Genomic DNA, 24,248 nt, shown 5'->3' with positions numbered 1-24,248 from the left:
TGACTTTCATTGTCCAATGGGTGAGGTGCTCACGGGGGAAATCTCTCCATGACAGTGAAATGAAAACTTCAACCATTAAGAGCTTAAGATGCTGATCAATCCTATAGAATGACTGGTCTATGTACCCAACACCCAAACTTGCCGAATTTAAGCCCAAGGAGATTCTTCTTTGTAGTGTTTTTCAACTCTTCCTTTGGTTCCGGTCACTCCAATAACCCTCTCATTCAGACAAATTTCTCTCCTGCCTAGGAACCCTTATTCTAAATTTCTGTCTTTCATAATTTTTTAATTCTTCTACCTTGAAACAGAATCTAAAAAACATGTGTCTGAGCACCAACTTAAACTGGGTTGAAAATCTTAGTGCAAGGCTACATTCAAGAACTGTATTCTACTGAATTGCTTATGTACGACCAAAAGTCCTTGTCCAATTTACCCAATTTGAATGTGATTTGAAGTCTTTTATTTCTTTGGAAGAAAATGTATTCTACAAATGCAATAAAAATAATCCAAGCTCTACCTAAAAATAATGAATTAAAAATATAATAATTAAGTTCACAAATTATTCAGGACTAAGAAAGGCTTAGAATTTTAAGCCATTCACATCCTAATAATTAGAATAAATATTAATTCCATAGATAAGTCTGAGCCATGCTTTGCCTCAACACAGGACAAAATTGTATATTATACCTTTATATGTAGATATCTCTTGAGAGTTTAAAACAGAATATTTTTCTCACTTGACTTCTTGTTTCTCTTGTTGCTTATTACCTCAAATAGAGAATAATTTGAATACAGCTATTTTTAAGAAAAAAAATCGTGATTAGAAAATGTGTGAATCAAGTTTATGAGAAGTAGGAAAATGAATGTAATGTCCATGTACATCAAAGTTTTAGGCACAAAGAAGAATGGATAAAAATGTTTAAAACATATCTCAGCATTATGCCCAAATTTCTATCGTTTAAAAACGTATCTCAGCATTATGACCAAATTTATTTTTTTACAGTTTTATATACTTTATATACAGAAGTCTCCAGTGGACTTATATAATTGGTATAATTACCTTTCAGTGGAAAGCTTAATTTGGGTGCATTACAGATACAGGTCAAATTAGTTGAAGTTGTGTATTCAGGGAAAAGTCACTGAAATATTATGGATAGCTGAAACATAAAATGAGAAGCATTAATTTGTGTGATGTTACCAAGTTTTTCTTATACTGCAAAACTTAGCATGATTTCCTAAAAACCCCTGGTTAAAACATATGTAAAGTTAGATTATCATAATTCATATATGTCTACTTTTGCTTTATATATATAATGATGCTTATAGTACCTGTTAATCTAATGCTTTAGTTCCCTATCATTCTATTTTTAAAAGTTTAATGATAATATTCTACCATTACCTCAATTTTCTTCATCTAGAGACATTATGTAATTCATATCCAACCAATATTAACACAGGATCCTGCATTCTCCATTAAAAAAAAAAAAACTTTTCTTTCAATTCACTTATTCAGTAAATTTAGTTTGGCATCATTTTGTGTGTTTGTTTGTTTTACAATGAATTGATTATTTAGTTTGGAACATATGGCCAAATAAACCAGTTGTTATGACATCATCAATAAGTTATTAAATTCCCCAAACTTGCTGCAAGTGACAAAATTACAGTGCATTTCTGAGGTTTCAGGACAATAACAGTTAGGAAGATCATGTCTTCAAAGAGGACTATCTAGTCAAATTCTTGCCAAAACCCCGACAAACTACCTCAATGGCCTTCCTTTCTAATGAAGAAAAATGAACTCTTCCTCCAAGTAGTTTCTGACCAATGTGCTTCCATAACATACTTGATAACCCACGATGCACTTTCTGGTTTAATACCCTGTCATCACTAGCAGGGAATGAATCAGGAAGTTCCCATTGAGTTCCAACTTAGTTGACTTATAAAGAGAGATACATGTCAGTTATTATATACCTATTTTTGACAGGAGAGATAGGTGGAAATGAAAAATACATCTCTCAAAATCCACTGGTTTCAAGCATACATTGTACATTCATAACTATTTCACCCTCAATCAGCAAATTATAATTTATTAATAGTTCATATCTCCTGACTGACCTTTATCAGTTAAGCGGCTCTGACTCAGCAAGCTTTGAAGAAGAGAGATACAACTTTAAGGTGCCAAGTGCTGTTGCAGCTAATTTGTTAATATTTATGGCCTCAGTCCACAAGATAAGTTATGTGAGCACACTGCAATTTTCAGTAGAACATTTATGAGAGTGTGAGATTTGGAGTAGGAAAAGCTAGCTTTAGGGAAAAAAAAGAGGAATCACAGATAACAAAATTTTAAGATAACTTTAAATGACCTTAAAGTAATATGGTCTTTTTTGCATAACAAATAAAAATTGGAAACACATGAACACATCCATTTAACTTAGACACTCATAAATATTTATTGCCCTTTTAGATCGCTTTATTGCGGCACGCTAAATTTCTAGAAACCTAATAACCGTGGCTTGATTCTACTTTTGTAATTAGAACACTAAAAAGAAATAAAATGGTTTATTTCTATCCAATATGCTCTTTAACTTGGTTTGCATAGCATCCAGGAAAATTGCTGTTGTTGTTTGATATTCATAGTCTATACATCTCCAGCCATTACAGCATTACGGGCTGCCTCTGAGAGGTTGAAACAATAACAAAGCGTGATAATACATATACTAAATACAAACAGTGTTTATATATGCTTTTATAGTAAAGCCATTAGAAATCTCCTTCTGGGAATACAGATTTGGGAATGCTGTGAGTTAAATCATATTTTTCTTATGATGAATAGTGTTATGTTGCTAAATAGAACATGAAAAATGTAGAGTGTAATCCTTACTCTGTGACATTATTTTATAATAGCATGTATATCTATGGACAGTTTGTTACATGGTTTCACATTCGGTGAAGGTTTAATAAAGGCAAATTTGTTGATTTAAAAAAACCCTCGTGTTGCCAAAAAAAAAAAACAAAAAAACCAGAAAACTGGAGATCTGTCATTGACTCTATGTCCTTTAAGTCAGAGGAGACTAGTATGCATATCAAGGTTATGACATTATCCATCATAAAGTAAGGAATAAGCCAAATATCAGGATTGTGGTTTGTAGACACAGTACCAAAGGCTAAGAAGAGCGTGTCCTAGAAGTAAATTTCTAACAACAACTTCAGTAGAAAAAAAAATGATTATTTAAAGAGAAAAAATATGTATTTTTTTCTTAGAACACACATATAAAATATATTTCAATTCATCATTAAATAAATAGTAGAAATCCATATCCAAGACTATTTTGCATGAAAATAAATTATATGTATTAACATTTTGCTTTAAGTCCATATAAATTTAAGATCCATAGAGAAAATGTCTACTGTTCCCCTCATTTCATTGTCCTTGGCAGAGGCAATACTACAGTCATCAACATTGCAAATGTTACGATTTTATAATCCACATTTAATGTTCTGGTTCTCTGCAGACTATGGCACTGGGAATGGCAAATCCCCACAGGACGCAGGAAAGATCCATTTTCATCATATGCACATAATTATTATATGGATTCCCCTCTGTCTTGATCTGATTAATGAATGTGATAGTCATGCATATCCAATCACAAATAGTTCTTTCCATCTAATTTTGTTGATAAATTTGGAGTGATGATCACCAGATAGAGGAGAAAAGCCACAGCACATTCATAATGCTTTGATGTCACTGAGCCTGACCTTGCAGAGAGAGGAGGTTCATGGTGTGGAGCAGATTGAGAGCTGATTTCCCATGCCTATGGACAAGTCTGGCTAGCCTTTTAGACTGTTTGTGGCAGGGAACTTCAGTGCAACTTCTGTCCTCTCTACCAAGTATATTTGCATACATCCGCTGACTGAATTTTTACATTTCACTGAATTTCCATGAAAAATGTGTTTAGAGCAGTATTTCATACCTGAAATAATTTTACATTTAGAATCACTGAATTTTAGATCAGAAAGCTAAGGGAACATTTACTCCCATCCATCATTTAACAGATGATAGCAATGAAATTCAAAAGGTTAAGTGGCTTTTCTGAAGCCGTTAAGATTTTTTTGTGTGTATGACAAAGCCGAGACATTCTCAATGTTGGTTCAGAGCTCTTTCATTTTCACTCTAGGATGATTCTTTATTAAACAGCTTATAGCATTAAAATCTGTTAAAAGGCTGGTATATCTAGGCTTTTTTAAAAGTTTTAGCCTCCAAGAGTTTTTTATTTCATTTATGTAAATTATGCAGCCAAACGTACAATATAGATGTCAAAAAGAGCTTCAAATAGATTAATGCATTTGACATTTCAAAGCTTGAGTATTAGTAATTGATTATGTGCAACAAAAGAAAACACCTGTTAATATTTCTGAGAGGTTATAAGCGCAAAGAAAGCAGGAACCATGTCTGATGAATTTCCTTGTTCCTGGTACATAACAACTTATCTAGTGCATAGTGAACACTTGATACATTTGTTCACTGCCTAAAGAAAACATTAAATGGTAGAGAATTAGAAGGAATTAAAAGCATGCTCTTAATGTACGTTTAAACCAGCTCTGTGACAAAACTGCAATGATAGATTCCTGGAAGTCCACGTACCTTAGGGACATGTCATCAATGGACCATTCAGGAAGGTGACAGAGCTGACAACTGGATCAAGAAAAGAGTTTATCATTTAGGAAAACTAGGAAGTTTAGGTGTCATAGCAACCCAGAGGACTTGGGAAAAGAAGCAGATATTCCAAAGTATGAATTAAAAAAAAGAGAGAGAGAGTTAAAGAGAAAGAGTAAAGAGGACTGGACACTCCCTAAGTAGGGATATGATGTTGGAGATACTTGGCGACACCTGAATGAAGTCTGGAAGACACTCTCATTTTGTGTTGCTTCCAAAGCTGAGCGTCTGTAAAGAACAGAAATCATGGGCTCTCGGGAGAAATTCAAAACCAGTAAGAGTGATAAATTCGTTTACATGAAGGCTTCTTTTGTGCAAAATTTTTACTTTACCTTTATTTACCTTTATTTCTTATGAAACAAAGCAAAATACTTATTCTTTTCAATAACTTTTATACCAACACGTATTCTGGAAAATGTAACTGGACCCAGTGTTAAATAAAGACTAATAAAGTGACTAGTGAAAAAGAACAATCTATTTTGAACAAGTTTCCTGCTAGAATTGAGATTTAGTGCCCTGCTGAAATGTAAGTATGGTACATTTTTAAATTTAGAAATTAAAACTATAGGTCAGGTGCTGTGACTTTGGGAGGCTGAGGCAGGCGGATCACAAGGTCAGGAGATCAAGACCATCCTGGCTAACACTGTGAAACCCTATCTCTACTAAAAATAAAAAAAGTTAGCCAGGCATTCAAGTGATTGAACCCAGGAGGCAGAGGTTGCAGTGAGCTGAGATTATGCCATTGCACTCCAGCCTGGGCAACAGAGCAAGACTCCATCTCAAAAAAAAAAAAGAAAGAAAGAAATTAAAACTATATTATTTAGATATGTATATTATTGTAAGGCAAGGGTGGCATAACAAATGTAAATAGTTTGGTGTTCTTGCAGCAAGAAGAATAAAAGAGGATGTGGTGAGGGATGTCAGGCCCTCAATCTTGATGAACCCTGACTGCTTGGAGGATAAACAGATTTCCAATGCCCTTACCATTACTAGACTTACTGTTAACGGAAGAAATGAATAAAAGCAAGTGGGAGAAGTTGTATTAGAAACCCACGAGTGTACAATGAAAGATTTTGGAGGTTTTGGGCCATATGCCTTGGGAAGCTCACCTCTGGGGCTCTGACTGAAACATGTAGCGCCTTCCAAGGCAGTGAGCCTTGTTTCTACAGTCAATGGTTTAAGAGAGATTAAGGATTTTCTCACCTAGTGCAAGCATTAGGATGGCTTCTAGAGATTAGATAAACCCTATATTTTGCCTCAAGGTGTTTTCCTTGTACAGGTAAGTGCTAACGTGCAAAACTTTCTGAAGAAGGCCAAAGTCCAAGGGAAATATGCTAAGGCTACCCGAGGTCTATGAAGCAAACACTTTTGATTATGTTTAGGTATGGAGTGTAAAAAACTAAACTAAGTGATTGAGATATTCATGAAATGTAACCTCAGAAAGCTGTAAAATGCTCCAGAAGTTTTTGAGACCGACCATGAGATAAAATGCTAAAAATATATTGGAACTAAATTAAAAGGAAGGTCAGGACACAGCCATGTCTGAATGGGAGATATAAAACACAGTGAATACAAATTGATAATGCTGAGGCGAGAGATCATTTATTGCTCTTCCATTTTTCTTTTAGGGAACAAGCAATAAAATTGAAATGAATGAGCCAATTTTAAACCTAATTTTCATACAGCATCATTTCTCCTGAAGGTCCATCAAAAATAGAAACCAAAGAGAAAAATAAAGAGAAAAACAACTTACTTCACCTTGAAGTCATCTCATCGAAGGGGGAGGGCTTGATATCTTGCCTCGCAAATACTTTTTAAAATAGAAATTCTGAACTACAAATGAGTTTTTATTCCTATGTGCACGTATTCTCAACTTGCATAATAATGCACAGCTCAGTCTCCACACATCCACATGAATGCATACACATACACACATACACTCACACGTCCAAATATGCACACTGTTCTCTCTCTGTCACTGTCATCTATCCACAAATCTATTTATCCTCATTTCTAAGTCATCTAAAATATGGTTTTTGTTCTGCGTGTGATAGTGTTTTTACCACCTCGTGCTTGTATCTGTTTTTCTCATTGACAATATGTCTGGTTTAATTATCATCTAGTATATAAAAAGTTATTGCTTTGAAGAGTTTATCAAGAGATTCTATGTGATTCTTTTTTTGGAAATTGTCAAGATTGTGTCAAGAACTGTGAAAGGTCTGAAATTTTACCTTGTATGCAACCTAAAAAGGTAGCCTGACACAGCTTCTTGGATGCCAGCTGAAGAAATGAGACTCTTGGATCAGAGACAAAGGACTTTATTATTCACAGCACAGCAGGCCTTTTAGGCTTCATATTCCCATCAGTTCCCCCTCCCTTTAGTCCCAAGGTGGGCAGCGCAGAGCAGCCCAGACTGCTGCACACACAGCGGGTCTGTGGCCCTGATGAACCTAAGCTGAGGAAACCCATTCATTTACAAGGGCTGTTAGGAAACATACTCAAACTTTGCCCCCGAGAGACATTATCTTTGTTATCCTGGACAGCAGGAAAAATAAAAAATAAAAATAAAAAATCTGCCCTCTTCTCCAGAGAAAGACACTCTATCTTCCAAAAATCTGTTTGCTTTATAAACATACTTGAAAAGACAGTCCAGAACAAAATACTGTCAGTGAATTTCAGCAGAAACATGAGAGAACTATTGAGCCTTGTCTCCCACTACGGACTTGCTTCTGTAGTTCTGAGCACATATGCTCTGAGATGTTCATTTTTAACAGCCCAAAGGGTAAATATTTAGTTTGCCTGTCAGTTTCCGCAAAGTTCTCTTGTCAGACAATAAGCACTATTTTCTTTTCTTTTTTCTTTTCTTTTCTCTTCTTTCTTTTTTCCTTTCTTTCTTTTTTTTTTTTTTTTTTATTTAAAGAATCAGTTTGCTACAGAGGCACCAATGTCTCACTTCTGTGTTTTGTCCTTAACAACCTCAATAGGTTTTCAAACATGTGCCATCTTCGGACCATCTCTTTTCTTCCATCTTTCCTTCTTTCTTAGGCTGCAGTCCCATGCTATCTGGGTGAACGTTCTAACTCTAGTGTTTATGTGTTGCCAACATCTGCTGCAACTAATCAATCAGGTTGTCTGTGTTTTTGATAAGCTCTCAGTAGGTGAGGATTCCAGCAGCACTTGACTGTTTCATTCTTTGATTTTTATGCATCACATAATGCTCTCCTCGTCTTCAGGTTTCCTCTGAGTACATGTATTCATCTCACATCAGTTTCACACCGGCAAAGGATCATACCACAGGAAAGCAGTGTTCCAAGAACTTCTGTAGAAACATAGGTTCATGTCCAGCTTCCTAAATCTGCAAAAGAAGAGGATTTTTATTTTTATTTAATTGTATGCTATAAATAATAAATATGATTCTTTTTTTTATTGCATTTTAGGTTTTGGGGTACATAACATGCAAGATTGTTGCATAGGTGCATACGTGGCAGTGTGATTTGCTGCCTTCCTCCCCTTCACCTATATGTGGCATTTCTCCCCATGCTAAACATACCCTCACTTTTGCATTTAGAGAAGTTTGGGCTCCTTCAAAATAAACTTCTTGGAAGTCATTGACTTATTTCAGTCTTTTTGCTTTTACACAAAATGTGTTTGGCATTGTCTTCAGAATCTAACATAAATTTTTAAAATTTTCTTCCCATAGTAGCCAATCTTTATCCATTCATATTGAATTCTACTTTTGGAAATAGTTAAAAGTTATTTAGAGCCCAATACAAAAAGTAGATAAACAAGTGGATTTAAAAATATGTAAATACATGTAATGAAACAGATACGCTTCTGTGATTGATAAATTGGCCCTGAAGACAGTTCTGGCAGAAAAGTTCCAAATGTTTCAGGTTTTTACAGCTTTGGAGGAAATTAAAAGCAGCTTGTCTTCAGAGGATGGGGAATTCCTTCACCAAAAGTATAACTAATGAAAACTTGTTTAAAGTGTACTCTTTTCTGTGATTTTTATTCATAAAAACAGGAATCATTTTTAAGCTAAAGAGAATATATCAAAATGAAGGCATTTTGTCCATGGACATTGTCTGTGCATTGCCAGACCCTATAAAATCACTTGAAGAGTTGCAGTCATTGCCAGCAAAATGACTCTGTTAATTTCTCCTTCTTTTATAAACTCCTGTGCTCCTTTGTTTTATCTTGTTTTTGGAAGATACTGTGTTTGATCAGAAATAATGGATATTTGTGAATAAATCTTAACATTCACATGACATTGAGTTAAATTTAGGCAAAGAGCGAGTCAGCTTAAGTTTTATTCACATATAAAAGTTGGGAATATCAATTCATTGTCTCCAGGATGATTTTTAGATTAATGAGATAATATATTTGAAGGTGATGGCAAAATTGAAAGAGAATTGATGCTCAACAATTCTCTTTTCATCCTCCCTTTATCTTCCTGCTTGCCTGGGTCAGGATTATATTTTACATGCCAATTTAATATTTCCTTTGGAACAGAGGAAATGGATTGAAACCTCTAAGTTTATGGTGGCTGAGCTGCCAGCTTCAAATTTATTCTCAAAGTACATGCCTACTCAAGACAAAGAGGCAGGAGAGATAAGGGGCCCCTTCCTAGTAGCCCCTTCCCTGTGTGGGATGCAGATGGATCTGTGTAACAAGATTGGGACAGAAACAGAACCCACCCCAAACTACTGAGGTGGGCTTCAACCCTATGATGATAGCCAAGAAACTGTTTAATATTATTTCCTCCAACATGCAACCCTTTTAGTGGGAGAAACCATCAAGGAAAACATAGGCCCCCGTTCAATGAGGTTAGAGGAGGTCAGCGTAGCAGTGGAGTCTTCTGCAGAAGGATACAAGAGCTAAGTTCTCCTTCTCCAAATGCTTACTCAAGCTTCTCTACTGTGGTGGCAACTGGGGACCCTGTATGTGAGGGAAGAGAGTCCTCCGCTCAGGAGAGAATTGGGAACTTGGAGGATGTGGAATGTGGGAGGAAGTATAGCCCCGGGAAAAAAGAGAGTTGTGAAGTTTTGAAGATTTTACCTTCCTATTCATATTTATTTTTTTAGGCTACTGAAAACAGTTGGAGATTTTGTGGAGTGGCATTAGCATTGCACAAACGAGTCTCTTAGCCTGAGGTTTTCCCTGAATCCTATCTCCTGGGAATCTAGGAGACGCTGTGGGAAAGATGAGTCCACAAAGGCAAGAGAAACGGCATCCTAACAATCTAAAATCTCACACATAGTCTTTCCTTGGTGATGCTCAGTTTCTACTCCTAAACTTCCCTGCGTTATTTTCAGCTGTAAGGTGAGGAGGGGGAATTTAAATATCGTTTTCCATTGAAACTTGAAACTGTCGGGAAAAGAAAGATAAATCGGATGCCCTTTTGGTTGGTCTCTGGCACTGTTTTTTTGTTCATGCATCGATATACTCAGATTGGTCAGCAGTGCCGCTCTAGCCCTGTGGGAGAAACTATGAAAGTCTAAAGGGAAAGGAAGAAAAGTGCATGCTAAATTGGGATGGAGAAAATGAAAAAGGAAATCCCTGTATATCCAGGAGGGGCCATCCCCGCTAACAAATTTACCTTTTTTTTTTTTTTTCTGAAAAGCCTAGTATTCTTGGACATCACATTTTAAAAGAAAGCCAAAAATAAAAATCTGTATTCATTGAAATAATAAATAACCCTTTCTACTGGCAGAAGTGAGTACAAGAAATGGGTCCTAGTACAATTCTATCCGCTCCTGGGAGCTGCTAAACTGTCAAAACAAGAACACGTAACTACTGAAGCTCAGTGAGAAAAAAGGTCAAGTGGATTCTACAAGAGAGACTTGCTTTTAAAAAAGATTTAAGGCAACAACGACAGCAAAAAATTAGCAGGAGAAGCTGGAGTAAAGTTGAACAATTAGTCTCTCATTATTGTTATCATAAATACTTACCATTGTAAATATAGGTGCACCTGTCAAGAAAAGCTTTGTGTTGCCTTTGTCTGTGAAATTAGATTGCATTTACCTAATCAGTTTGATAGTACATGTGGCCTTCTAACTTCAGCATAGCAGAAATGTGAGTCTCAGGTAAGAGGGCATGTGCAGGATACAATATTTGAGCTCCAATATTTTCTGTCCAGGGTCTCCCGGTGCTCTTTTATACTGACCTCATGGTTAGACCTATAGTGTTTTGCACTCTGATTGCATGGGGACTGCTGGTTTATACCCTCTGTGTGCTCCTGGTGTTTATAGCGAAGGATTGTTCCAGTGGGAGAGTTTTTAAAAGTTCTTTATGTGTTATTTCCTTAGTCACCAAGGGCTGTAAATCATCTTTTCAGGTTTTAGCTTTCCCCGGCATTCTGGCCTGCCTGGCTGATGGTGTAAGGAGACAGAGTACAGGAAGGGAGCAACTGTTTTGCAGACAGTTTCTGAAGCTCCGCACATCCTGGAGGCTTTCTTCCACCTTTCATATCTTAAAAGTAGCATTTTAAGGTGACTAGGATGCCATGAATAGCTCTTGACGTGTATTACTAAATAATGTGAAAAATCAATATCCATTTCAAGAAAATGCTTTATTTCACAAGGCTTGCTTCTGCTCACGGTTCCAGCAAAGACTTTATTTTCTATAAGGCTCAGAAAGACCAGTATCACTTAGTTGCCATTTTTATTTTTATCAATAAAATTTATTTGGCTGTCAGATCTTCTCTTAAGCAATGTTTAAGAGTTTGAGCAGCAAAGATATTTGAGGCTATTCTTGAATTAGAGATTCAATTTTATTCCATCCAAATGCATGCAAATACTCTTCATTGACATGTACCATGTGGTAAGTACCCACCCCAGAGGTGCACAGACAGAAACCTAGAGACACGGACACTCGTGTACTTCAAATCCACCTGCCCCACAGCAAGTCAGTTCTTTGTATCCATATCAGTCTGGATTTTCCAGAGAACGTATATATCCTATTGGTTCTCTTTTTTTGGAGGGAGAATGAGAGAGAGAGAGAGAGAGAGAGAGAGAGAGAGAGAGAGAGAGAGAGAGAGAGAGACTGAGATTTATTTTAAATCTCCACATGATTGTGGAAGCTGGCCAGTCTGAAATCCTTAGGGTAGATTAGGAAGCTAGAAATTTAGGCAGGATTTGTATTTTATAATCTTTGCCATAATTCTTCTTTCTCTAGGAAACCTCAGATTTTTGCTGTTAAGACTTCCACTGACCACTTGAGTCCCACCTGCATTATGCAAGGTAATCTGCTTGACTTCACGCTAACGGATTATGGATGTAAATTACACATCCACAAACACCTTCACAGCAATACCTGAGCAAGTATTTGACCAAACAAATGAGCATCATAGCCTAACCAGGTTGACACATAAGATTAGCCATCACAATATGCAAACTGCCTCAGGTCTCTCTATCTACTCCTCTTTATCTTTACTGCTGCTATTCTGGTATAAACCAGCAGTGTCTTTCACCTGGACAAATGCAACAGTCTTCTGCCTGCTCTGTTATCAGTCAGCATACTTTGGCTTATGCTATGGTAACAAGCAAACCCTAAAGCACAGGATCTTTTGTTGGTAATGGGTTGTTGTTTGCACACTTTACATGCTGGCTGTGGCTGTATTCTATGTTTCATCTTTACTGAAGGACTTGGACTGAAGGAACAGCTCCTGTTTGAGTTGTGCTGCTGTCATGGCCAAGGGAGAAAGAATAATGGCAAGACACCATGATGGCTCTTTGCACTGCCACGCCAATGTGGCATCAGTTATTCTGCTTATACTTTATTGGCCAAGGTAAGTCAGAGGGCCAAGATTCATACCAATAGGCAGGAAGTATATCTTTTTACAAAAAAAAAAAAGATAACTATTTAAAAACTGTAATATACTTACCACAACCTCTATTGCCTATTCTCCACAGTGTAATCAGAGATGTTCTTAAAATTGAATTATGTCAATACGCTCCTTTAAAAAACCTTCAAATGTTCAATGCTGTATTGGTCAGAGTTCTCCAGAAAAACAGAACCAAAGGGGTCTGTTTGTGTATAAAGATAGATAGATAGATAGAGAGATAGATTTATTATAAGGAGTCGGCTCCCATAATTATGGAAGCTGTCAAGTCCTAAGATCTGCAGAGTGAATGAGAAAACTGGATATCCAAGAGAGCCAATAGTTTAGTTCTGAAGATCTGAGAATCAGGACAGCCTATTGTGTAGTTCTGTTAATAGTTTGAAGGTGATTAGACTCAAGACCCATGAAGAGTTCAAATCTGAAAGCAGGAAAAAGCCAATGTCCCAATTTAAATGCCATCTGGAAGGAAGAATCCTCTTTACTTGGGAAAGGGTCAGGCTTTTTGCTCTATTCAGAGCTTCAACTGATTGGATGAGGCTCACCCACATTAGGGAGAGCAATCTGCTTAATTAGTCTACCAATTAAACGTTTATCTTATTCAAAAAACATCCTCACAGAAACACTCTGAATAATGTTTACCAAAACTGGGTATCCTGTAGCCCAGTCAATTGACACAAAAAATTAACCATCATAAATGCATTTTCAAATTCCCAACACACTTGAATATAAATTCAAACTCCTACTCATGATCCATAAGGTCATGTCCCTCCCAGCCTCACCTCAGGCCATATTCCCACATGCTTGTTCTATTGTAACCACAGTACTGGCCTGACTGCTCGTGAAACTCACCAAAATCTTGATGCTGCAGTATTTTTATATTCACTGACCCCCTAGGCTGGAATCACTCTTTCTCTGCCCTGCAGTGTTTCACATGTCATGACTGGATCTTTCTAACTTTTCTAGCCTCAGTTTAAATGCCTCCTCCTTGCTTGATAATCCTATCAAAAGTAGCAATGCTTCTTTCATTCCTACTTTCTTTCATTAACCCATAATCTCTGGTAAAGTAACTTGGTTGTGTTTCAATAGCCATTCTTAATAATCTAAAATTATTTATTGTCTCTCTCCTCTACTCAACGTAAGTGCCTAGAAGCTTATACTTATGTCTGTTTTTCTCACCAATGCCTATCTACCCCCAATATAGCTCATGATACATCATAAGCATTCCATAAACATATACTAAATAAATGAAAATTTGAATGGGCCTTGAGAACTCAGAAATGAGTTAGGCAAGTTCATTGGGTCTAAGTATGATTGCAGCTCAATCTAAATGAAAGATTTTTCCAAATAGAAAATAATTAACTACCTTTATATTTCTCCATAAAAATACTTTTAAAAATGTCTAGTTGATGCCAGGATTTCTTGAGATTTATGTGACTATTTATTCTTTAGTGATAATGCAAGGCCAGAGAGGTTGAATGACTATCCTGTAATAACCCAAAGGTTTCTTTAGTTCTGACTGATAACGTTTGTACAACAAGTAAAAATACTGACTTCACTTTGATAGAGGGCCCTAAATTCTGGATTTACTATTTAATGGTTTGTTTTGCCTAGTGTTGGATTGGGTTAGAAATACTGTAAGACTCTGGGACTCCTCTGAGTTTTATTCATCCAAAAAGCTATTGTCACATACAAAGATTGATCTCCAAGCCTCAGCTTCCTCAGATATAAAACAACAATGACAATATCTCCTTTCCAACGTGTCTAGCACAGGTCTTAGCCCACAGAAAATCTCAATGGACTCCAGCTGTTCTTAGTGCATAGGTGTTAAGATGAGAAGCCTTGGTAGGTCAGCCCAGAAATGAGGAAGAATTAGTTGGGACTTGGCTGGGAAGCCTAGGATGCTCCAGTGATGGGACAGACAGCATTCAAGGCAGGCTGACCACACGTTTCCAGGAACAAAGTTTTAAAGTCCATGAAGACTGGAGAGTGCAAGACAGTATAGATATTCAGAAGGAACTGTGTTAGTGTTTAAAATATGAGGACAGGGACTCAAGAAAGAGAAGAAACATCCAGAACTCAGATAACTAAGGATCCAGGGCATAGGACAATCTACAACTCTCATGCAAAGTTCCTGAAACCTTGTTTGATAAGTATCAGCTGGCCTGAGCCAAGGGAAGGAAAAATCCTCTTTTACTTGGGGAGGGTCAGGCTTTTTGCTCTATTCAGAGCTTCAACTGATTGGATGAGGCCCACCCACATTAGGGAGAGCAATCTGCTTAATTAGTCTACCAATTAAACGTTTATCTCATTCAATAAACATCCTCACGGAAACATTCCAAATAATGTTTACCAAATAGCTGGGTATCCTGTAGCCCAGTCAATTGACACATAAAATTAACCATCATAAATGCATTTTTAAATTGAGGTTTGACAGAAAGTGATCGAAATTGAGGTTTCAGTGGCAAGGACACCAGAAGTCACTAGAGTTGTAAGGGAGAGCTCAAGCATTATGAGACTCTCTGCAAGTTGAAATAAGAGGTCATCATGTGGTTGACAATACCTTGACTTTACAGCACTAACATCATGTCCTATTCTCTAAGCAATAATAGCTTGACCCATGAAGGATGTAGTATGTATTTAGAGTAACTTAATGGATGTGATAACTAAAGCCAAGAATAGTTTAATCACATAATTCACCCATGAAGCTGGAGTGGGAGCTATGCCTTTTTATGTCCAGCGCAGAATTTTACCTTTCATCATAGGAACTCACAATCAATAAATATCAAAAGTACACAACGAATACTTGCCAACTCTACCTTCCTAGAGAGATCTGTGTCTATTTTGATTGGATGCCTAGCGTACCCATAGGGAATTTGGTCAGGAAAAGACCAGCCATGATTCTGGACTGGATACCAATAACAAAACATATTTTCCTAAATAAAATGAGTGCAGATTTCTTTTCCTTTTATCTAGTGAATGTGAACTATGTTGGCTGTTCAGTTTTTATTCTTATTTCTACTTGTGAATTGCTTCTGTGTTCCCTTTTATGACTGATTTTACAATGATCTCCATGTGACATATGTTATTTTTATGTCCAAGTGGAATAGGTAGCTGCCCACCAAATACAATTTGAAAACCTGATGATCCAATTTTCCCACTGTCTCACCCTGTCACCTCAACTGATTAGTCTAGACACCAAAGTGAGGCGCTGCTGAGGCTTTTGTGTGATTACAGACGTCACGTGGGAAGGAAATGTGTTGAGCCCTCATTAGTCATTAATACCATCTCAGCTAAGTTCATCAGTGTGAAAAAAATGACAGTATGATGGCTTTTTGTATCCATTGTTTGTTGTTTTTCAAAAAATCTGTTTTCTAACTATAAGCATTTACTTCTTAAAGAATTCTCAACTTTGGTTGCACTATAAAATAATCTGAGAAGATTTTTAAATCCTTGCGCCAAATCTGCACTCCAACAGTATGTGTGAATCCCTGGAAGCAGGACCTTGGAGCCAGTGCTTTTTATAAAGCTCCCTAGGCAATTCCATTGGGAAGCCAAGGTTGACAACCACTTCTCTGGATGTCTTCCAGCATGAATAGAATAATAACATGAAGCATTTGTAAATGTTATTTATCTTCATAGTAGAATTAAAATATTGAATAAACCATTTAAAAGATAGATTTAAAAAAATAATAATCTTTAATTTAGTATACATGGAGACTGGGGATTAGGGGTAAGGGGCACTTCATTACTTGTGTGTGGACACTTATCTTTAGTAAATGTGTTAATTGTAAAAAGAGAAAAAAGATCAAAAGTAGTAGAAAAAATACATGTAGTGGTGTTGATAAGAAGAAATAGTTTTGAGCAAATAAGATCTTATACTGAATCTTATTTTTCTCATATGACTAAAAAATAAAATTGACGATGGAATAATGATTGCATTTACATTGTATTACTTCCCACTTTTTGAAATTAAAATACACATGCTGTAAAACAGACTCTTTTTGGCGTCTAGTTTTGCAAGTTTTGACAAACACAGTTTTGTAACTACTATATAGTGGTTACCCGTTAAAAATTACCACCTTCCTATTTGTAGTCAACCTCTCTCCTCCACCCTTAGACCCTGCCAATCACTGATTTCTTTCTTTCTTTTTTAGAGACAAGATCTCAATATGTTGCTTAGCCTGGCCTTGAACTCCTGTCCTCATATAATCTTCCTGCCTCAGCCTCCAGAATAGCTGGGACTAGAGGTACATATCACTGTACCTGTCTTTACTATTCTTCTGGTTTTGCCTTTTCTGAATGTGTTGTAAATAAAGGTATGCAGTTTTTGTTGTAGTTTTAATAGTAATATTTTAATACAGCATAATGTGTAGATTTTCTGCAATATGTTCTGAAATGATTGGATATTCTTGCCTGAAAGAGAAACCTGTCATCCTTAACTAGAAAGAATTTATTTTGAGAGCTACCTGCACTGTAAACAAATGTGCAGACCTGGCGGAGGTGACTGCTTGGGAGGGCAGAGTTTACCAATTCAAACCAAATTCAGTGATTGAAATACTGAGATTGATTCAGAAAAACACTAGTTACATAATTAAGCCTAAGGAAATAAAACACAAGACAGAGAAAATATTTTTTAACTAACAAAAAATAAGTGCTTCCTTTTTTTGCTTGAAAAGCGATATATAGTAGAAAAAGTAGAAGCAAAGACAAGTAAGTAGAAGGACATGTGCTCCCACTACCGATGAACAATTGTAGTTTTTAATTCACAATTTAAAAATATTTCACACATAGTCATACACACACATTTATGCAAATCTGTAAAGAAATATATATATGCTTTTACTTACAAAATGGGTATTTTGCATACTGTTTCATAAAATATCTTTCTCTCAAAGCTTTTTACTGAATCATGAATAGTTTCTGCCAACAGTACCTGGTAATGGTTGAAAGTACAGGAATTAGGAACAGGGACTTTGAATCGGACATAACTGACTATTATCCCAGCTCCTCCACTTAACTAGATCTGTGATCTTGAGCAAAATACTGAAATTCTGTAAGCTACATTTGTCTCATTTGTAAAATAAAGACAATTATACCTAATTTGTAAGTATGTTGTGAGTATTAAGATAAAATAATACATGTAAAGGATTTAGCACATTGCCTGGAAAATAATAATTAGTTATTCTACCAAGTTAGTGAACAGGAAAAGCTCAGGAAATACTTGAAATCAACATTTTTCTTTTTTTGGAAAAGGTGTCCTCCCATCTTCGTTGCATAAAATGTATTCATCCCCATTTCCCAGTTGAAATTTTCACAGGCTCCATTACTTTTCTTTTCATTTTTAGATAATTGAATACTACCTAAATCACTTTAAGTTGTAAATATATTCTCATTCAGAAATTTGGTGGCCTAGTCCCAGATAATAACCAAAATTCTCAACGTGATATAATGTCAAGTCTTCTCCCAGTCCCTGCTTTGGAGTAGAAGACTTCAATGGAAAATGAAGTTGTGATAACTTTTGTACTTCTGCATTGCACTCTTCTTCCATCCCTTGGCTGACTACCCAATTTCTGACACTTCACATGTTGTGATTGGAGAGGGAGGAGTGATAACTATGCAGGAAAGGTCTTGCTGGAACTAATGCTATACAGAGGCCTGGGTTGTTGGGGCTGGTGGACAGCTGACTCTCTTGGGGGGCACTTTATTTGGCTCTTCAAAGGACTCTGCTGTGCCCTCTGTCCTGCAGCTCTCTTGACCCAAGTGAAAGCATCTCTGTTTCTGAGAGGCCCTTAGGACTCTTTGGGTTTTTTTTTTGAGACGAAATCTTGCCCTGTCAGCCAGACTGGAGTGCAGTGACGTGATCTCAGCTCACTGCAACCTCCTCCCGGGTTCAAGTGATTCTCCTGCCTCAACCTTCCGATCAGCTGCAACTACAGGCACGGAACACCACACCCAGCTAATTTTTGTACTTTTAGTAGAGACAGGGTTTCACTGTATTGGCCAGGCTGGTCTTGAACTCATGACCTCGTGATCCACCCGCCTCAGCCTCCCAAAGTGCTGGGATTACTGGCATGAACCACTGCTCCCGGCCAGGACTCTTTCTTTGCCCCAGGAATTTGGCAGTCACTTCTGGGTTCTGGATGCTTTCGTTTCTCTGTGCATTATGCAGTCATTTGGAATAGACTCATGATGAATTCCTCTAACATGCAAAAGCCTTTCCCTCCCTCTGGTCCATGAGAACCCTGGAGAATCCTTTGCCCCAACACAGTGGAATTGCAGGAGGACACCTCAATATGGAAACATTCTTCTAACTCTATGACTAATGCTGTTAGGAATGAAGAAATAAAATTTGTGTTACGCTGGTAGTGAGAAAATTAATTCCAGGTTGTTACCTGTTTACGACCCAAACAAGTAAAGAGCCAAGTAAAATGTGTTGAACGTTCAACAAAACTGATCTGATTTCAAAAACCTTTTCATCATACGTTTCCTATTAATGTAATCAAGGTTCAGTAGATAAATGCTGGATCTGCATCTATGGCCAGGAATACAGGAGCCCTGAGAAAATTAAAGAGGACCTATAAAATTAAGTAGCAAATGATTTTTCTCAAATATTTGAGAGAACAATTTACTCTTCAGCCAAATTGTAATTATGATGATGTCTTTTGAACATTAACTTAGATTAGCCATGATAATTTTTTTATCTTCTTTTTTTGTATCAAACACTGAGCACTCATTAGCTATTACGGAGTAAATACTCTCACTAAATGAAACACCAGTATTACATCCCAGCCACCTGACTCCTGGTAATAAAGCACCACCCTTATCTTGAGAAGAGTCCAGTTAAATAAAATACAGACTGTACTGATGCCACAGTGTTGGCTCGGGTTTAATTTTTAACTACCCAGTCAATGTACCATGTTAATTACTGCTTATTTGAGTGACAGCATTTTTATTCCATGTCAAGCATTTTATTCTTGACTTGGTATTTGGCCAGAACAGTTGGTCAGTGGTGGAATGGTTTAGAGGTCTTACTTTTTTCCTTTTATTCACTAAAGCACTCTCTCAGAAAGGCATCTGACAGAAAGATTTGGAGGTGGGCAGGGCCTTTCATTTGTCTTCCAGTTTTATTACTCTGTCCCTCTTAGGCCTGGCTCACATCCAGTGTCTCAGAGCCTCTGTCTGCCAAGAAGCCCACCTCCTGGTTGGAAAGATACCCAAATCAGGAGACATTAGACTCAGGAGCTGGAAATAAAGAGAGATCAACATTAAACATGGTGCATCCAGTCTTCTATTTCATGACCCTAAGTAATAAACATGAAAAAAAACCCGATATGCCCTCAGGGGCACAGGGCTATAAAGGACTCCGCCCAGTGATGACCTGGTAAAATCAAACTATTCTTTCTCATCTTTCCCTTTAGAGGGTTAATTTTTAGAGATTGATCTAGCTGGTAAAGTGTTTGACAAATGCTTCAGCAAAACTTTTTAAAAAGTACCTTCCAAATATATTTTACAAATATGAAGATAGAAAACATTTTTTTTTCTTTTTGAGACAGAGTCTTGCTCTGTTGCCAGACTAGAGTGCAGTGGCACGATCTTGGCTCACTGCAACCTCCACCTCCTGGGTTCAAGCAATTCACCTGCTTCAGCCTCCCCTGAGGCACGCACCACCACATCTGGCTAATTTTTTATATTTTAGTAGAGTCAGGGTTTCACCATGTTGGACAGGATGGGCTCGATCTCCTGACCTTGTGATCTGCCCACTTTGGTCTTCCAAAATGCTGGGATTACAGGCATGAGCCACTGCACCCGACCAATAATGGTATCTTTCTACAAACTAGCTAGGATTCTTTTGTTGAAAGTAATAGAAACACAGTTGGAACTAGCTGAAGCAAAAAGTGAAAGGACACCAGAAAGATATCCCAAAATGTATATAAATACTAAAGTGTGTAATAGAATCCAGAGGGTATAATGTCCACTGGGCTTCAGAAACGGCCCACAAACCTGATGTCCTTGTGGAGACTTGGGAAACATTCCTTCTATGTCTTTTCTCTGTGAAAGTAAATGTACTTTTTTCTTACCTTGTGCTGCCCCCAAGTCCACATAGTGGAATATAACTTTTAAAAGAATCCACATTTTATATGTCATCATTGAAGAACCCAGGGAGAGTCCCAGTCCTCAAATTCTCAAAGCAGGGACCTCACGGCTCAGTGTAAATCATGCACCCATCCCAGGGATAATCTGTGTCCCTGGTGACTGAGTCATGCTACAAAAGCGCTGTTGTAGTTTAAGATCTATGGATTGAAATCATTGGGGCAGTTCCCAGAAAATTTGAGATATTTTCCTTGAAACGTTTTGTGAGGTAGGGGAGTTTGGGGCAAATTGAAACATTGGCAGCTTGTGCTTTCAGCTTTTCAGATAGTGAATGCTAACATGCTGAAGTTTTAAACAGAGCTATGAAGATAAGAGTATATGAATGGATTCATGAGAGAATTAAATATGTATAGCATTGCACTACATTAAAATGCTGCTTAGACTTATTTGGAAAAGAGGCAACATAACAAAAAAATTAAATGTTGACTCTGGAAATTTTTGGCCTGAATTTGAGATTTGGTTCCACTATTTACTAGCAATGGGTCTATGTGCCCAAATTTCCTCATCCATATAAAGAGACTAATAGAATCGCACATCTCTATGGGTCATTATGAGATTAAAATGAATTAATACACACAAAAAGTGCTTTGAACAATGCCAGGTGCATAGGAACACTTTAATGTTAATTGCTGACACTTTTTTTGGATATTCAATATGAGAAATCAGTTTAACTTTTATCTCACCCTACTGAGTTACTGTGGGATAATACAAGACCTGATTACTGCTGCATTAGCTTGGACTCAGTTTCTCACATGGATAATACTGGCTTTGGTTGCCTTCAGTGGGGACTTATCAGACCACTCAAAGTCATTAAACTCTTTAATAAGGCAAACAGTGCAGAACTGAATAATGCCCATAGTCAAATGAGGTCTTGTATTCATTTTTAACTTTATGATTCTAGATCAATCTATATGACATTGGGGTCCTTCCCTTTCACCCATTGTATAGGAAGGCAGATGCAGGTAAAAAAATGTTGCCTCTCAAAATTATAGTCATTTTATGCACACATAAAATGAAGAGTCCTGTAGGTTAGGAAATAATAATACACCATTGTTTTGAGCTTCATAAATATGCATATCTGCACATAAGTCTTCAAGTTTCATAGGCTCATGAATAAATGCAGGGACATGGATTTAGCACATATTTCTTATTTAGTGTTTATGTGCTTGTCCATCTGTTGTTTGATTATTGCATAATAGAAGAGCATTTATACAACTAAAAGAAAGACCTATTTTACTTCCAAATCTGTTTTCACAAAACAATAGATCCATTTCAAAGGCTTGTATATTATCGTGGAAGGTTGTTGTGGGACAGGTAACATACAAGAAGCAAATTCACTTTCTTGTTCTTCCTTCACTTTTTATTTCATTCATATACCCCCTACAGCCACACACACACACACACCTTACACACTTCACACACATGCATAATAAGAAGGTTCATACTATTCCAGCTATTACTTAAAAATGAAACAAAAAGGCACCTGCAGGTTGAAATGGTTATTAGGTTTAGCTGTGTCAACAAAACTTACAGTTATATGAGTGTCCTGAATTCATTCTAACAATCTTGGAGCCATATTTTTAAAAAGAACATTAACAAGACAGACTTCGGCCAGAGAGGGACTGCTGTGCTGTTAAGGGCTCTGAAAATACATTTTTGAGAAATAATGAAAAGAATAGAAATGCCTTAGGCTCTTGTCACTCAATGCAGCTCAGTCGTAAAACCTCCTCATGCCTTTAAAAATTACAAGCCACTAGTTTAAGCTTTCATGCACAAATATGCTTTAAAATTTAATTTGATTTAAATGGTATATAATTGTTTAAATTCTGTAAAAATATATATTCAATTAAACAGATATTTATTATACTGTTTCACAAAGGATTATATTAGGTGCTGGGTGTTGTGAGTGAAGAGGATGGGCTTAGCTTTGGATATGAAGCATTTGAAGAGTTGTCTGGATGGTCATATACAACAGGCAGTTAGGTACATTCTGGTCTGAGTCTGCACAGAGTAAGCAGGACTACATGTGAAAAGCTGTTAGTATAAGCTATATAGAAATTATGATTAATGTAGTCAGCACAGTGAAATGAAAAAGGGCCCAGGAATAGAATCATGGTTGCCTCATTTTAAGGGAATCTGAACCTCCATGTCCTGCTCACCCCCTTTACTCCACTAACTTAGCCTGCCACTTGGTGCCTCTAGTCAATTTCAGTTGTGGGCAAGGGTAGCTAGGTGCCATTTCTCCCATGGGCAGCTTTGGAGACTGTGTGTTTCTGTGTGTTTTTGCATCTGTGTGTGAACAAGAAGGTGAAGGAGCAATAAGTTCTTCTGTTAAAATTCATCAGGAAAGTAGAAGCTCCAGTAAGAACTAGAAAAGTAGAGGGTCATGATGGACACCAAGAAGGAACATTTCAAAAGCAGAGCGTGATAAGCACCCTTAGATGGTGTAGACAGGAAGATAACAGTGTATATTGTCATCCTCTCTGTGACTTGGATAATTATTTATTGAAGTCATTCTGAAAAAAAAAAAGATAAAGTAGGGTTCTAAGTGAAGATCTCATTTTGAAAGTATTGGGAAGTAAACTGAAATAGAGGGTGACGGCTGTTATGAAGTAAAGCCTTTGAGCAAAGCCTATTATTTTAGGAAGTCCCTTATTAAAGGGATAAGATGAGACAGCAGCTTAATGCAGAGGCAGGAACAAGAAAGGAATTTGTTTTAAGATAGGGATATATAAACATGTTTGTAATCAGAAGAGAAGAAACAAGACGAAGATGACGGATTGAGAATGAGGAAACAGGGATGATTGATGAGGTGAAGCTCCAGAGGACGGAAGGATGAAAGGTATCGAGATAACAAGTGGAATAATTATTTTACATAGAGACAAAATAATTCTTCCCCTGAGACAGGATGAAGGAAGAAAAATATGGGAACCATTCAGAGAAAATCCAAGGTGAAGGGGAGGATAATTAAAGTAGTCGATCCTAAGAGTCTCGCGGAAATGTATCCAGTGTTGGGTGCAGTGTTTCCTCTTCCGCCTAGACAGAGGGAGATATCAGCCTAATCAGAGACTCACAGAACTATGGGTTTGATGAGAATTATATCTGAACCATGTCAGCATCAAGCAGCACGTATATGACTATGTAAAGCAACACTTTTTTTACTCAGTGAGACTTCATGACCAGGTCAAGATCTGAGCCTTGTAAGTATCACTGGTTCAGTGCTGGGCAATCTTCCTCTCCTTAACCTGCATCTCAGGGCCCAACATTTATCACTGCCTGCCTGCATGGACTTTGAACAAGCAGTTCTGACCAAGGTCTGCTGAGTAGCTTCTATTCTTTTTTTTTTTTTTTAATTTTTATTTATTTATCTATTTTTTAAAGACAGGGTTTCACCATGTTGGTCAGGCTGGTGTTGAACTCTGGACCTCAGGTGATCCTCCTGCCTTGGCCTCCAAAGTGCTTGGATTACAGGCGTGAGCCACCACGCCCGGCCAGAGTAGCTTCTACTCTTAAAACACAGCAATGCTGCCAACTCTTTTTGGA

Source organism: Aotus nancymaae, unplaced genomic scaffold, assembly GCF_030222135.1.
Source record: "Aotus nancymaae isolate 86718 unplaced genomic scaffold, 86718_ANA_hifiasm-v0.15.2.pri h1tg000040l, whole genome shotgun sequence".
Lineage (NCBI taxonomy): Eukaryota > Metazoa > Chordata > Mammalia > Primates > Aotidae > Aotus > Aotus nancymaae.
This window is presented reverse-complemented; position numbering follows the sequence as displayed.